The sequence below is a fragment of the Eurosta solidaginis genome, chromosome 4 (assembly GCF_040869045.1).
Source record: "Eurosta solidaginis isolate ZX-2024a chromosome 4, ASM4086904v1, whole genome shotgun sequence".
Classification (NCBI taxonomy): domain Eukaryota; kingdom Metazoa; phylum Arthropoda; class Insecta; order Diptera; family Tephritidae; genus Eurosta; species Eurosta solidaginis.
The window spans coordinates 234,564,403-234,581,624 of record NC_090322.1 but is presented as its reverse complement, the minus strand read 5'-3'; the positions used below and the strand labels follow the sequence as shown (position 1 = coordinate 234,581,624).

Genomic DNA, 17,222 nt, shown 5'->3' with positions numbered 1-17,222 from the left:
TCAGCAAAACGCGAAGCTATTCTCAAAGATGCCGTCGAAACTTTGAATTATCCAACAAAGAAAGAACGTTTGAAGCGATTGTGTGAAACAAGATGGACGGAAAGACTAGATGCTGTGATCTGCTTCAAAGAAATGTTTGCTCCAATTTATTTCAGTTTAGAAAAAATTCATGAATGTTCTAGAAATGCTTTCAGTTATCTACACACTTTGAGGACTGGAGGATTCATTGTGGCAATGGTTGTTATTAACGAAATTTTTTGTTTGGCTCAACCATTAACCTCTTACCTTCAAGGGAAAAGTGTTGATCTTTCTGCAGCAGTTTCAGCGGCTGATGATGTGGCTGTTTCGTTGAAAGAAATGAGGGAAAAGGCTAAGTCAAAGTTCAAAGAAATGTTTCTTGATGCTAAAGAATTAGCTGAATCTATCGGAGAGAAGATTATAGTTCCTAGGATTGTGAGTCGTCAAAAAAATTGAGAAAACAACGAAAACAGCTCAGCAGAAGAATATTTTCGCAAACTAATATTCATCCCTTTCATCGATCACTTCATATCTTCAGTGTCTAATAGATTCATCAAGCATAAAAACACATTGTCCATTATTGAAAATGTCATTCCCGATAAATTGGTCAGAAAAGTAGGTGAAAACGCTTCTGAAACTGTCGAAATAATAATGGATCAGTGGCCAGCACTTACTGGAAGAGCGGTATCTATGGTGAAAAATTAAGTCCTACTATGGAGACAACGTTGGGTTGGAGCAGAAGATCGCCCAAAGACATTCATCGACGCATTAAATCTTTGTAATGAAGAACTTTTTCCACACGTTTCTAAGTTTTTGAAGATTGGAGCCACGTTAGCTGTAACCATTGCCAGCAGTGAACGAAGTTTTTTAACATTGAGGCGTTTAAAAAATTGGATAAGGAATTCAAACGGAGAAGATAGGCTGAATGGACTTGCCCTATTAAGTATCAATAGAAATATTGATATCACAATGGAAGAAGTCATTGGCCGATTAGCTAAAAACAGAGGAAAATTAATTTGTAATTTTGCTTTTTACTATTAATTATTACAACAACATTTTCAGTAAATGCAACACTGAATAAATACAATACTATTTCCTCCCAATAACATTATTCCATACAATAACTACTTATCATCACTTAATAAAAATTGAATTTTAAATTTTGTGACCCCCCCCCCCCCCCCCCCCTCCTCAAAGAGCACAAATATCGTGGCTACTACCCAAAAAGGACCAAAATTGAAAACAAGGAACCAATGGACCAAATGGGGCTGGGAGGAATCATTTCTGGTCCAAATGGACCAAAGTGGAAACCGTGTTCACACATATTCTTAAGGGCCAGGCAAAGTTGACGTATCCGTATCCATATAAAACAGATGATCCAACCTATCTTATGGAAATCAACCTTGCCATAGCCAACCAATTGGTTTTTGGTGACATCAAAATACTTTGGAACAGATAAGTTGAAATTTTGAAAGTGAAATTTAAGTAACTAAAATAATTTAAAAAAATTTCAAGTTAAACGGTTTTATTGAAAACAATACTTACATTAAGTTATAATAATACTAAAAGCTAGAAAATAACAAGGTAGATCCTAGATATTAGTCATCACACATTTCAGTAATCCTTTACGTTGATCAGACATATAAATAAAACGTTGGGCGCGTGGAATTTCTAAAAACGTGAGGCGTAGCATAACCCGTGCCCGTATTACGTGTTACGATCCGTGATAGAAACCCATTTTTTAAATCACTATAGCACTGAAATGATGGATCGGATTAATGGCATATGCGAACTAGCGACAAATAATACTCGTTGGATCCATAACTTATTATAATTTTTAGAAATAGTTTGACAGTTGCATAGTTATCGCTTGATTAAAAATGGTTTTCAGTCACTGATCGTAACAGCCGGGACACATAAGCAATTTTTCATATAGATGAGTTTAACACATGCTTATGCATTATGAGTAGATTGCACGTATTTTTATGGAGAACGGTAGAATGAGCGACACTGACACTGTAGCCATCTCCCAAATTTTGTTCCAAGCAAACCATAAGAAGAAGAATTTGACATTTGCTTTGGCTAAGGGTGTTAGCACACTTTGCAAGTGAAATCATTTTTCCCACTGGTTTGGTAAATTTTCTAACATTTTTCGCAATTAAAAACTGCAATATAACAATCGATTACGACGCAAAATATGTTAGCAGGTATTTTTATTGTATAGGGAGAATGAATATAACAGTGCTTTGCGAAATTTTGTATGTGAGTGGGCAAGGCGTAATAAACTTCAATTGCCAAGTCTGAAGTTCCTTCATATTTACAAACGCAACATCTTGGTTGATTATGGCGATGTTATTGGAATGCATAAGCTTGTGTTAAACGCATCTACATGAAAAATTACATTGTGTCACGGCCTTTAGTCTTACTTATATATATATATGAAGATATCATTTGTAAATATGAGAGGTTGACTATCAATAGGAATTTGATGCGGCCCACGCTTTTATTTATTTGTCTGATCAACGCCCTAGATTGATGAGGAGTGTGATGACCTCATTATTTTCTAAAATTTAGTATTGTTATTACTTATTGTACTTAATATTGTTTAAAAATGCTTATACACTAATTTATATATTTTTTTTTTTGATGTTTTTTTTTTGCCAAACAAATATTTATCAAACAGGTGCAATTTACCTATTTGAAGAAATCGTCCTCTATTCCATCAGTCGCAAAAAGTCGTTTAGAGTGAAAACTGAAGTTGTTAGCTGCTTTTACGGCGGCGTCAACGTTATTTCGCTCTAATTGAACATTGCGCAATTTGATTCATTTTTTTTTTTTTTAATTTTAAATAAATCATCGGAAAATTTAAATTTGTGCTACAACACCTTCATCACGCCGTAAACGTCTTCAATCATTCCATCGATTTTTTTATTTATCGATTGGGCACTTAAGTAATTGATTAGATTAGATTGCTTTCAACATGCAGGATCTCATTATCAAGCTCAATTAATTATCTTCATTAGCCATCAATTATGTACACACTACATACACATAATTATCACATATTACATCAGGCATGCTTAACGAACGAAACGATATCATTTCGTTACGATAATCAACGTTAATAAACGAAACGAAGTCACTTCGTTTCGTTTATTAACGTTAAGATCGTCAAATTAACGTTAATTTGTCGTTCTTAACGTTAATAAACGAAACGAAATGACTTCGTTTCGTTTATTAACGTTGATTATCGTAACGAAATGATATCGTTTCGTTCGTTAAGCATGCCTGTATTACATAAATTATAATTTTTATTGAGTATCTAATTTAATATTCAAAAAATTTTCATCTTCCGTTACCCCAGATGGGACTCGAACCCACAATCTTCGGCTTAGGAGGCCGATGCCTTATCCATTGGGCCACTGGGGCTATTAATAAGAAATGTTGTCAAAAATTCTTTTCTTACAATCAAACAGAAAATATCAAGTCGTATAGAATTTTATGAAAACAATCATCGGCTGAATACATAAAATGTTAGATCAACCCATTTAATTGGGCCAACTGAAATAAACATGTGTGTTTCTAATAGTGATCGACCAAACTCGACTTTTGAACAAATCTGTTACCGAGTCGGATAGTCGGTTTTATCTATATCGACGGCTAAGTGGAGTATCACCCTATTCGGCTGCCAATTCAAAAACATCTTATCTCAGAATATTTTTTAATACCGCCCTATATCAGCATTTGTTTCAATAACCTTCTATCTTATTATTTTAGAATTGTGTTCTTGCTTAAATCAAAATGTATTGAATTTGTGCTCAGCTAGGGCGTTTTTGAAACGAATTCTGAGCTAGAGCGTTATTTACGAAATTTTGAGATGGGGGGTTTTAAAACAAATTCTGAGTCACTTATTAGCCGTGTTTTTTTACAAGCGTATACGTTTACGTTTGCGCGTAAAAAAAACGCTTATCCTCGCTTAGATAATGTTTAGGAGACCCATATAGCGGCAGTGGTTAAATAACTAGCTACAGAACAGGGTGTACCTAAAATCGGAGACATAAACCTCTGGTGGCCATAATGTATAACATATACATAGCTGAATCGGTTGCGATGAATAGTGGATAACACCATTTTTAGAGGTGAAACATAGAATTAGTGTTGAGGTGAGACATAGACACATATTTCAGTTACATCTGAGTATAATACGTACTAAAATTTAGTAGGACAAATTTTATGCGCAGCAATTTCAGAGGTGTATTTAAAAATTGACGCTTAGCAGTCCATATAAAGTTTAAGCGTAATGTAAAAAAAACACAGCTGTATCGCTTTTCAAAAGTTTTTTGAAATAGGGCGTTTTTGAAATGACAGGCAAGATAGGCGGATATTTCACCCAACATTCGATATGTTCGGCTGAATGAAAAATTAAAAGCTAGAAAAAATTTTAAGTTACGAAGATTTCAAAGAGCAAAATATCTGTTTGAAATGCTAAGCAAATTTTTTAAACAACACCAAACCTAACCTGAATCCGAACTATAAGGCCAAACTGTGTAATAACCGAACCCGAACCGAACATTCGTTCGGAAGCTAGATTACAAATTGTCATTTATAAATGTATTAAAAATAGCTAAAACCATTCGACGCAGTGCACGGACTTCACCACTTTATTGGTAGATCTACCAACTTTTTGACCCATTTTCATTTTCTACCACTTCTACCACCAAAGCCCAAAAATCTACCAACATTTCAATATGTTCGCATTGATACCAAATACTGTGATCACTAGGTAAACGTATTTAATTGCTAAGCACACCAAAATAACATTAAGAGGTGACACTAATCAAACTAATAAATTTTGAAAAATTTGTGCACAAATTCAGACAAGAAATAAATTTGTTTATGAAATAAATGTAGTAAATGAGCAACGCAAATATTTTCCTGCGCTATTTTCATCAGTTTTTTGTAAACGAAATGATTTTGAACGAAAATAAAAAATATTTTTGGTACATTGGAAAGCTGTTGTGGTAATTAGACGTAAATTTTCGTCAGAATTTCAAGCTCGAAATACAGGAAAAAAGCAAGTATCATATATAGGCATAAACTATGTATATATAAATTTATATTTTTTTTTTGTTTTGTTAACATGTTTTTTCGTGAAATGTGCTTTATTTGTTTTACAATAATTTATGAATTGTTTTGTACAAATATAAACTGTAGCTATTGTTTTCTTGGAAAAAAAATCTATCACTATTTTAATTTTTCGTCTACCTACATTCTCTTTTTAAAAGTCCGCGCACTGACTCGACGTGCTAGGCAAAACAAAAATGTATACATAAGGAAGTCTAAGTTCATCTGAATCGAAACAAAATATACCTAGTTGTGATATATTTAGGCGTTCTACATGTTAAGAGAAAATGTTAAACATTTTTAGGTGCACATACTCATGCGAAAACGGACACAATTCCTAGTTTTCTATGCGAAATTGGTATGAAAATTTTTTATTTTGTATGTGCGATTGGATTAAATAAGGGCTTTATTGTAGAAAACTGAACTAAGGGGCCAATTAATGGTGAATTATAACCATAAAACCATAACCAGATAAAACAGCTGATCGGACCTACCTTATGAAAATCAATGTAATCGATTAATGGTGCCATACCATAACGCTAACGCCATAACCATACCATAGCCAACCAATTGGTTTTTGGTTTCTCGCCATATCCATAACCTAAAAATATTTGAGTTGGTGAATTCAATAACTGTTTGTAGATTTTATTCATTGCTTTGGATTAGTTATGACTAACAGACCTATTTTTTGTGGAATATGTTTGTAATTTTTTGCGTTTTCTTCATTTTTATGAAATTTTCACGATTTTTAGGTTAAGGCACCATTAATCGATCACATTGGAGATGGTTGTGGACAATGGCGGATCGTGAGCTTGGCTGTGGGGGGGAAATGGTATCAAAAAGTTTCATAAATTTGGTTTTATTTTTATAAAAGCGGTATTCATGTATAAACTGCCGTGCAGCGTGAAATGCCAAAATTAAGTATTGAACATTTGAATATTTGTTTTCTTTGGATATTTAATTTTTGTTCTGTAAAGTATTTGAAAAATAAAATTTCTCGACCTTTTGGGGGGATTTCCCTTATTTCTTCCCCCCACCCTTTCCCCGCATCGCCCCGTAGATCCACGCCTGGTTATGGATATGGGTATGGTTACGACTATGGCGTTAGGGTTAAGGAAGTTTAATTAGCCCTTAAATGTTTCATTAGCTCTCTGCGTGAACCGAATTTATTTTAGTCCATATACCTACAATGAAGATTTTTTGATCAAGGTTTCCTATTAACGAACAGATGTACATATGTATGACTTAATCTATTTCTCTGCCTAGGATTTTCGTATGTATAATGTTATAGGTATACATATGTATCTTTTTTTTTTACATATGTATCTATGTAGACCTTTAAACATATACTCAATCGTTTTTAAGTTACCTTTTTACAGCTGAGTATAAATTATAATAACATATATTTTACAAGTTTAGCAAGCCTTAAATTTTTACATACATAGGTAAACTAAACTGTCAACAAATTCGACAGGGATTTTGGCGTTTCTTCAGTTCCACTACCAATAAGATGATTTTAGTTTACTCACACAGCCACAGTTTTAATTTTGGGGACCACTGGTTTACAAAATGCCATATACTCACGATTTCTTGTTTTTTATGACGGTTATCTTGCCCAGATTAACTTAAGCAGCAGCCGCATACATCCGGCTTTTATGTAGCTTTCTGCTTTCAACTTTCTACTTCTTTTACATGTATGCATACTAGGCCGGGTCGATTTGTGGGGAGGCAAAAAAATCGCCCATTGCTCTGTGAAAATCATATTCTAGGGATCAAAATAAGAAACTTTGCCGAAGGAATCATACCTCTAAAACGAATTCTGATGTCCCCCCTTTGGGTCGTAGGGGCAAATTTTGAAAAATCTCACTTTGAAATGCCTATGTTTCTTCTTTTTGGAGTTTATTTTTCTCTTTAGAAATTTATTTAGTCAGAAGATATGTAAATGAAAAAACGAATTTAACTTAGTAATAGAAAAGAAATTAAAAAAAATTATTAGAAATTAGCGTTTTTACAACCCTCTTTTAAAACCAAGGCATCACTGTGATGCATTTGCATGTCGTAAACATAGTTGTGTGGGGTTTTTTATTTAACCGTTTTCAAAAATGAAGGTATCACTGTGACACAATTGCAGATCGTAAAATTGTTTGTGTTGTTTTTTTTAAGCCACCACAAGACACAGCAGGTATAATTGAAATTGCCCCTACCCAAAAGTTCGACCCAAAGGGGGAGGGGACATCAGAATTCGTTTTAGAGGTATGGTTCCTTCGGCAAAGTTTCTTATTTTGATCCCTAGAATACGATTTTCATAGAGCAATGAGCGATTTTTGAATCGACCCGCCCTAATGCATACGCATTTGCCTATATATTATATATAACTTTTGCACTCAATTATGACTGCATACATAGGTGTGTATGAATATATGTATGTTTATTAGACCGTAAAAATTTTATTTTCGATAATATTTAAAAACTACCAAATACAATTTTTTATTAGAAAAATTGCTTTGCGGCGCGCAGTAGTTTTAGTTGTACTGAAAAACGGAGAAATTACAATATATGCGCCAAATTTTACTAAAGTTGTAGAAAACTAAAAATGCTTTGAAGAGATTTACAAAAAAATTCAAATATATGTTTTCTTACGTTTAAAAGCAATGAGGGCAGTTGCAGCTTAATTCATAATAATTCGAGGTCGCTGATTTCAAATTTAAAACTTAAAAAAAAAAAATAAAAACAAAAACTTTACCAAAGTTGGATAAAATGTTTTCATTGCGGGCTAAATTACCTGCTCAAAAGGAGTGGTCTAGATATGAACGGGTTGCGATGATTCAACGTGTAAATTTTTTGACTTTTTTTTAAATAAATATTTAAACCACCAAATTTTAATATACAAAAAAATAGCATGGATGAATATCCAGAAAAATTTAATCAACTGAAGCAGTCCTACAATGACACAAGCTCGCCAACTTTGATTGATTTTGGAGAAATCAAATTTTTCGAGTGGTAATACGGCAAGTTAGAAGCCCAATTAAAAAAGATTTTAAAATTCTTAAATCTATTCTTTTTTCAGCTCCTGAGTCACTATACGGCATCTGCAATGTAAAAAATGGTAAAAGAGAATGAGAGTACGTTGTAAGATATCGGGCGCTAATAATTCCTATAAAAAATTTGCACTTTTTAAGTATGCTCTATGAATTATCTTGGAACGATTTTCTGTCATCTCTTGTCTTTTTCTGGCTTTATTTTCAATTTTAACTCTGAAAAAATTATTAACCGTCTTCATAAAAGTGAACGATTTCCTTTTACGTTAATGCGGTAAACTATCAAATCGATTTTAACAAATAAAAGTAATCGAAAGAACAAAAAGCTTAATATTGTGATTTCGTTTTAAGATTTTTTTTTTTTTACATGCTTGCCTTTTTACTCAGTTGAGTCTGAAGCTTAGGTCGAATAAAATAAAAAGCTTAGAAGAAAACGCTTAAAAAAACAACGGTTATACGTTTTCATATATAGCCTATAATTTTTAACAGAGTAACTTACTACTTTCCCTGATATTTGTGTTCATTATTTTGGAATGATTTCTCTCCATCTTTTGGTTTAGAGGAAAATCGGTTTGAACGATGTGGAATTTTCAGTGAATTTTATTTTATTTCAATTAACATCATCCACCCGATCGTGATGTGTCTTAACCTTGGCAACCGCAAGAACAATTTTAATTCTGTCATGAGATATTTCCAAGAAAATTTGCAAATTTTCATGTGTTTGTTGTCATTTTGATGACTTTGTTATACATACGAAAAAAGTTGTGTAGAAAAGTGTTTCGCGCTAATATGAACTTTTTCCCAAACTGGTGTGGGATTCACTTGGGGCAATTTTTTTTAAGTACAGCCGAAGCATCTCCGTGTCGGGTTTTAAGAGGTCTGGGGTCGTTTTTCTCCTTTACGTGAATATCTTTCGAAAGATGCAACATTTTCTTCTTCTTCGGATTATTGATACTAAGGCTAAGCGCTGCTCAAGGTATGTATATGTAAATCGCGCCAATTTATTATATTAGCTGTGTTTTTTTTTTACTTCTATATACGTTTACGCTTAAATTTTATATGGACTGCTAAGCGACAAACTTTAAATACACCTTTGAAATCGCTGCGCATCAAATGTGTCCTACTAAATTTCAATAGGTATTATACTCAGACGTAACTGAAATTTGTGTCTTTGTTTCACCCTCTACACTAATTTTGAAACAAATAAAAAAAAAATTGTCTCGAACAGTCTAATGTCCATACATAATTGTATAAATTGTGTATGCTATGCAGACGTTTCTTGTTCGTTACTCTTCTATATACTTATATACATATAGCGTTGTATGGATGTGAGTATATACAAAGGTATATCAAAACGTTAGAGCGCTGTTGTAGCGTAGCATTTTGTTTCGTCATTTGTAATTGTCCGCCTGTTTATTGTGTCTGATGAGTCTGTCGTTTTTGCTAGTTGTATCAACAGCTGCTTTTCGTTGTTATATTTTATTTTTGTTATTCTCTTCAAATGAAGCGTACACGTAATACTCACACGTATACACGACTTGACACATCATAGATTCGTTGCTTGTGTACGTCTAGTGTGCTTTGTTGTGTTTGAGTTGAGTTTCTATACGCATTCTGCCACATAACGGTAGAACGCCCCAGTGGCCCAATGGATAAGGCACCGGCCTCCTAAGCCGGGGATTGTGGGTTCGAGTCCCATCTGGGGTACTGCCACAAAGTTTTTTTTTTAATTTTTTTTTAACTTTTAATTTTCTTAAATTTACCTTATTCTTATGTTTTTTTTTCGTTTATTGTAATGAATTTTATAAATTTTTTTTCATACTGACCAAATTGAATTTATACGTGCATACATACATACACACACAGATTTATATGCATATTGTATTTCTTGTACAAATTTATGTACATACATACATCGGCTAGATAAACATATTTAAATGTTGATTTCTAATTTGTTATTCATTCTTGCATGTTTTTATCGGGGATCGTAAAAATTATATGTTTGATTATAAAAATTGTGTTTTAATAACAATTTTTTGAATATTTTATCTCGCTCGGAAAGAAAAACAACCCACTCAGCTATTAGGTGATTCAATTTTGAATTTCCCTACATATCAATACAATTTGATTACTCTTTCTGACTAAATAATGAGTTATCATACAATTGAACAAAAGAAATAATCAAATATGAATAGTTTTGATGATGAAAAGCTAAAAAGCATTTTTCGATCACATTTTGGAATCATTTTTGAAGTCTTTTAATGACTAAATTTTAATATTTCATAAAAACCAACAAAAAGAATAATCAAATATGCTTACCTTTGATGATCAAAAACTGAATATAGTTTTTCAATCACATTTTGGAATCATATTTGAATCAAATGTGTTTGCTTTAGGTGATCAAAAATTTATAATCATTTTTCATTCTGCTTTCTGAATCTTTTATGAATATATTTGTTGACTGAATAATGAATTTTATACTTATTGAAATTTTACTTTTCATTAAAAATTTTATTTTTTTCACATACACATATTTTTTCAATCATGAAGCTAAGAGAAAATATATAAAAATTTTATTATTTATGCATAAGATATTCTTCAAGACAAAAATAATGTAATGCTGCTCGTGAACGAAGATTTCCCCAACCATTTCTCCCCTTCAGCTTCCCAGAAAATACATAATGATTGGACAATACATAGGTTGTGAGCTATTTGAACCTCAGGTAAGCGAAACTATCTTGACATACCTGGATACGGCTTCAACATCCCGTATCGCATCCGTATTTTAAGATGCAGACGATAATGCTGATGTTGGATGTTGTAGTCGTAGGTGTATATCGGTCAAGTTTGTTTGCGAGTTAGCTGTGGTTCGAATAGCTCACTTTCGCATGCTTTTTTCCCCTGATGAAATAAGATTATTATGTAGTATCATATTTTGAATGAGATATGAAGAATAAATGCATTATAGTGGCATTCAAAAATGATTCAAAAATCTCAACCAAAAGGATTGAAATATATTCACGAATATGATCAGAAAATGACTTTGAAAAGCAGTCAAATATTACTCTAAAACTATTAAAGCTCAATTTTACAATGATATCAAATATGAATAAAAAGCGTTTCGAAATAGGAATCATAAATGATTATTCAAGAATAATCACATTTATGGTACATTTTTCTCCCGACGATACGTTAATTTTCGAACAAAAAATGCTTTTAAATTTGAACGTTTTTAATCATCTTGCGGTATGATATTTAAATATTTTTTGATCAAAATTTTCAAAAAATGCTGGCTGGGAATGATTTTTCGATTTTTTTCTTTGCTTAAAAACTTCTATTTTCTATATTTATGTCAATATACCAGTTTCTAGAACAATAAAAATAACTATTCTAACTTTTCCAAAAAATGTTTAATTTCCGAGCGAATTTACCAATAAAATACTTTTGTTTTATTATGTTAAAACAGTCTAGCTAAATTTCGAACATTTTTGTACTTAATTGAAGACCTCTTAATTTTTACTGCAATTTTTAATTTCATTCGGTTTAAATTTTAAACATGACTGGATATTAAGACTGATATCTAAAAATTGTTTTAAAACAAAATCGAAAAATTTAAAAACCGAAACTTATAACAGAAACTTTAAAACATAAACCCAAAAAGTTTAGCGGCATATTATCGTCGCCCGCTTGCCAGAAGCATGAATGTACCAAAAGGAAAATGTTGGGAAATCGAGTTTCAAAGTTTATTGCTCCCTCAAAATTAGAAGAATTTGTTTCTAATGTAAAAATGTATCTACATATATATTATATTCCCACTATGCTCTTTCAACTGAGATAATTGCTCTGCTCGTATTCCTTCTATTTTCCGAGATTTAGCACATTCATTTTTCTGGCACAAACAATTTTTAAAAACTGATCTAATTTTTTGTTAACACAGCTATACAAAAAAATTAAAAGTAATCGGATCAGGTAATGCGACTCATGTTTTCTATACATTTAGATGCACTGAATCCAAATATGCTATACGAATTGGCCCAAGAGGTAATGGTATGGCTTTAACCTCAAAACACGTAATAAATCACTGCATATTGATTTTTAAATAATGTTAAGGCCAAGCCAAGACCTGCTAGGCCAATTTTGTTGGCGGATTGGGTTTCCGAGCATCACAGTACTTGGGAGGGTGCCGAGGAAACGGTTACTCACTTCCTCTGCAAGTGCCCAGCCCTCGCAAATTTTGGGTCCCGAACTCTAGGCAATTATGTGTTGCCGGACTTAAGGGCGGTGTCAAACTGCCGCATCAAGGACATCAGTAGGTATATTGTTTTAAATGTTGCGTTCGGGTAAAGCGTTGCCCTCTGGATTTTTATAATAAGAACGATATTCTTGGTATAATCAGTTTTTCATACATTTTGTCTTTTAGTTTTGATTCGGCAAGAGGCAACGGCTTCGAATAAACCGGTTTACCTTCAATTAAACAGCGACCTTTTCTCGGATATTCAGCTATTAAAAATTCTTCATCGGTATAATTTTTTTTGAGAAATACATTATACAGCTCATCTTTCGACATATATATGCATATAGCATATCGCATTGGTAGTTTTATATCTCCCTGGGTAAAATAATTATAAATAAAAAAATCGTCATACAATTGTATGTGAACCTCGAAAAGTTTTGGGAAGTTACGAGCTCCTCCAATAATTTGTACCCAACCTTCAGGCACGTATACCGGAACATTCGAACATACGGATGTGTGCTCTTCTTACTTTTTTTCAAAAATTGTTGAGCCATATCAACGAATGTGTCATACAAACAGGAAAATCATGACCTTGTTGCCAGCCAGAAACATTGGGGTTTCCATGTGCGTAGGAAGCTCTAGATTTAAGTAGAACCTAGAGAATCTAAAGGGTAATATAACGAGGCCTATAACACAAAATCGGAATAATTGCACATTCATGCTTCTGGTTAGTGGGCGACGTTATGTTAAACGCAACGAGTCATATTTTGTCGTGTAAGCCAGAATTCTTTCTCACCTCAGCGATTGAAAGTACTTAAACGATTGCCTTTAATGAAATTTTAAATATTTTATGTTGGTGAATGCGAATTTGTGAATGCGCAAGGTGTCACGTCGTCATACAAAATTTGACCATTAAACTTACGGCTGAAAGTCTAAAAATAAAAAATTTCATTTTTAAAAAATGCCGCAAGTCATGGGGCCTTTGTCAGAAGATTTTGTTATACAAATGAAATATTGAAATGTATTTTGTTAAATAAAAGGGGTGGGTAAAACAATTTGGTATCAGACAACGTCGACCTCCGTATGCACGCATGTTTGTTAACACACAAAAAGTAATTCTTAAATAGGTTTGAGTCTAAGGAAAAATTAAAAAAAAAAATAAATTGTTAATATTAAACCATGAAAACATTTTGCGTATGAGCTTGTTACTCTGGCTGTTCAGCGACAACTAAAGACGAAAGAAATGGCGCCAATAATTATTTCACTAGCTGAGGAGCGCTGGATAAAGCCAAGCTCTGCGCACTCATTTTGAGATAAATCAGCATAATCAAAACTTTAAAATAAATTTAAGCTGCAGACATTGGTGCTTTATCGGTAACCGTGTCGGTAACCTTACAACAGCTGATTCGACCAACCTTATGAGAATCAATGCAATCGATTATTGGCGCCGCCAAGGTCGTAACCGTATCGTAGCCAACCAATTGGTTTTTGGTTTACCGTCGTAACGATAAACAGCTGATTACGTTAGGGATACGACTACAGCGATAAAACAAACGGCACCAATGACTCCAGCTTTAGTTTGGTCATACCAAGCAGCGAACAGAAAAATAAAAGTGGAACTTTTTATTTAACTGCCATCAAGTGGCCCAATTAAACCAGGCCACCGATAAACCGAAAAATTACAATCAGCTGATGAAATCGGACGGGCTGGTGTTAAAATTGCAACTGATTATCGGCCCGCAGCTTTTTTTCTTACATTCTACTTTTTCGCAAAAATACGCTTGCGTTTATCTTTCGATGTGCTTATCCCATAAAGGGCGCCTGTTTTGCACACAATTAATCAATTTGTCAGTCCATCGCACAAATAATTAGTTTTTCACAGTTAATGCACGCAATTTATCGGACGATAGAATTGAACACGCCCGAATTTATCGGCAGTGAAAAACGACAACGGCCGACAACAACTCGGTGATGGGTTGAAATGTACGCACGCTCATCTAACTACATGTGTTTAATTTTGTCGGACGATTACGACCAGCATCGGGCGATCAAAATTGGTGGCTGTGTAAGCGTATTTTAATCCTGTTCACGTGATCGATTTATATATAAATATATATATAATAACTTGTTATACTCAGTTGAGCAGAGCTCACAGAGTATATTAAGTTTGATTGGATAACGGTTGGTTGTACAGGTATAAAGGAATCGAGATAGATATAGACTTCCATATATCAAAATCATCAGGATCGAAAAAAAAAATTTGATTGAGCCATGTCCGTCCGTCCGTTAACACGATAACTTGAGTAAATTTTGACGTATCTTGATGAAATTTGGTATGTAGGTTCCCGAGCACTCATCTCAGATCGCTATTTAAAATGAACGATATCGGACTATAACCACGCCCACTTTTTCGATATCGAAAATTTCGAAAAACAGAAAAAGTGCGATAATTCATTACCAAAAACAGATAAAGCGATGAAACTTGGTAGGTGGGTTGAACTTATGACGCAGAATAGAAAATTAGTAAAATTTTGGACAATGGGCGTGGCATCGCCCACTTTTGAAAGAAGGTAATTTAAAGGTTTTGCAAGCTGTAATTTGGCAGTCGTTGAAGATATCATGATGAAATTTGGCAGGAAGGTTACTCCTATCACTATATGTACGCTTAATAAAAATTAACAAAATCGGAGAAGGACCACGCCCACTTTTAAAAAAAATTTTTTTAAAGTAAAATTTTAACAAAAAATTTAATATCTTTACAGTATATAAGTAAATTATGTCAACATTCACCTCCAGTAATAATATGGTGCAACAAAATACAAAAATAAAAGAAAATTTCAAAACGGGCGTGGCTCCGCCCTTTTTCATTTAATTTGTCCAGGACACTTTTAATGCCATAAGTCGAACACAAATTTACCAATCCTTTTGAAATTTGGTGGAGGCATAGATTTTATGACGTTAACTGTTTTCTGTGAAAATGGGCGAAATCGGTTGAAGCCACGCCCAGTTTTTATACACAGTCGTCCGTCTGTCCTTCCGCATGGCCGTTAACACGATTACTTGAGCAAAAATCGACATATCTTTACTGAACTTAGTTCACGTACTTACCCGAACTCCCTTTATCTTGGTATAAAAAATGAACGAAATCCGACTATGACCACGCCCACTTTTTCGATATCGAAAATTACGAAAGATGAAAAAAATGCCATAATTCTATACCAAATAGGAAAAAAGGGATGAAACATGGTAATTGGATTGGTTTATTGACGCGAAATATAACTTTGGAAAAAACTTTGTAAAATGGTTGTGACACCTACCATATTAAGTAGAAGAAAATGAAAAAGTTCTGCAGGGCGAAATAAAAAACCCTTGAAATCTTGGCAAGTATTACATATATAGATAAATTAGCGGTATCCAACAGATGATGTTCTGGTCACCCTGGTCCACATTTTGGTCGATATCTGGAAACCGCCTTCACATATACAACTACCACCACTCCCTTTTAAAACTCTCATTAATACCTTTAATTTGATACCAATATCGTACAAACACATTCTAGAGTCACCCCTGGTCCACCTTTATGGAGATATCTCGAAAAGGCGTCCACCTATAGAACGAAGGCCCACTTCCTTTTAAAAATACTCATTAACACCTTTCATTTGATACCCATATCGTACAAACAAATTCTAGGGTCACCCCTGGTCCACCTTTATGGCGATATCTCGAAAAGGCGACCACCTATACAACTACCACCACTCCCTTTTAAAACCCTTATTAATACCTTTAATTTGATACCCATATCGCACAAACACATACTAGAGTCACCCCTGGTCCACCTCTATGGCGATATTTCGAAACGGCGTCCACCTATAGAACTAAGGCCCACTCCCTTTTAAAATACTCATTAACACCTTTCTTTTGATACCCATATTGTACAAACAAATTCTAGGGTCACCCCAGGTCCACCTTTATGGAGATATCTCGAAACGGCGTCCACCTATGGAACTAAGGATTACTCCCTTTTAAAGTACTCATTAACACCTTTCATTTGATACCCATATCGTACAAACAAATTCTAGAGTCAACCCTGATCCACCTTTATGGCTATATCCCTAAATGGCGTCCACCTATAGAACTATGGCCCACTCCCTCATAAAATACTCTTTAAATTCATTTAATACACATGTCATACAAACACATTCCAGGGTTTCCCTCGGTTCATTTTCCTACATGGTTATTTTCCCTTATGTTGTCACCATAGCTCTCAACTGAGTATGTAATGTTCGGTTACACCCGAACTTAACCTTCCTTACTTGTTTTTATACTCAGTTGAGCAGAGCTCACAGAGTATATTAAGTTTGATTGCATAACGGTTGGTTGTACAGGTATAAAGGAATCGAGATAGATATAGACTTCCATATATCAAAATCATCAGGATCGAAAAAAGTTTGATTGAGCCATGTCCGTCCGTCCGCCCGTCCGTCCGTTAACACGATAACTTGAGTAAATTTTGAGGTATCTTGATGAAATTTGGTATGTAGGTTCCTGAGCACTCATCTCAGATCGCTATTTAAAATGAACGATATCGGAGTATAACCACGCCCACTTTTTCGATATCGAAAATTTCGAAAAACCGAAAAAGTGCAATAATTCATTACCAAAGACAGATAAAGCGATGAAATTTGGTAGGTGAGTTGAATTTATGACGCAGAGTTCAAAATTAGTAAAATTTTGGACAATGGGCATGGCACCGCCCACTTTTAAAAGAAGGTAATTTAAAGTTTTTGCAAGCTGTAATTTGGCAGTCG

The 17,222-nt window shown here is 33.8% G+C and overlaps 1 protein-coding gene and 2 non-coding genes across 8 annotated transcripts in view; 1 reads left to right on the top strand and 2 right to left on the bottom strand.

The window, feature by feature from the left end:
- LOC137251077 (otoferlin-like) overlaps positions 1 to 17,222 on the bottom strand; it is a 635,511-nt gene that overhangs the window by 387,885 nt on the left and 230,404 nt on the right. The window lies entirely within an intron of this gene.
- Positions 3,375 to 3,447, bottom strand: TRNAR-CCU (transfer RNA arginine (anticodon CCU)). Its single transcript has one exon. It is a non-coding gene; the product is annotated as a tRNA-Arg (tRNA).
- Positions 9,815 to 9,887, top strand: TRNAR-CCU (transfer RNA arginine (anticodon CCU)). Its single transcript has one exon. It is a non-coding gene; the product is annotated as a tRNA-Arg (tRNA).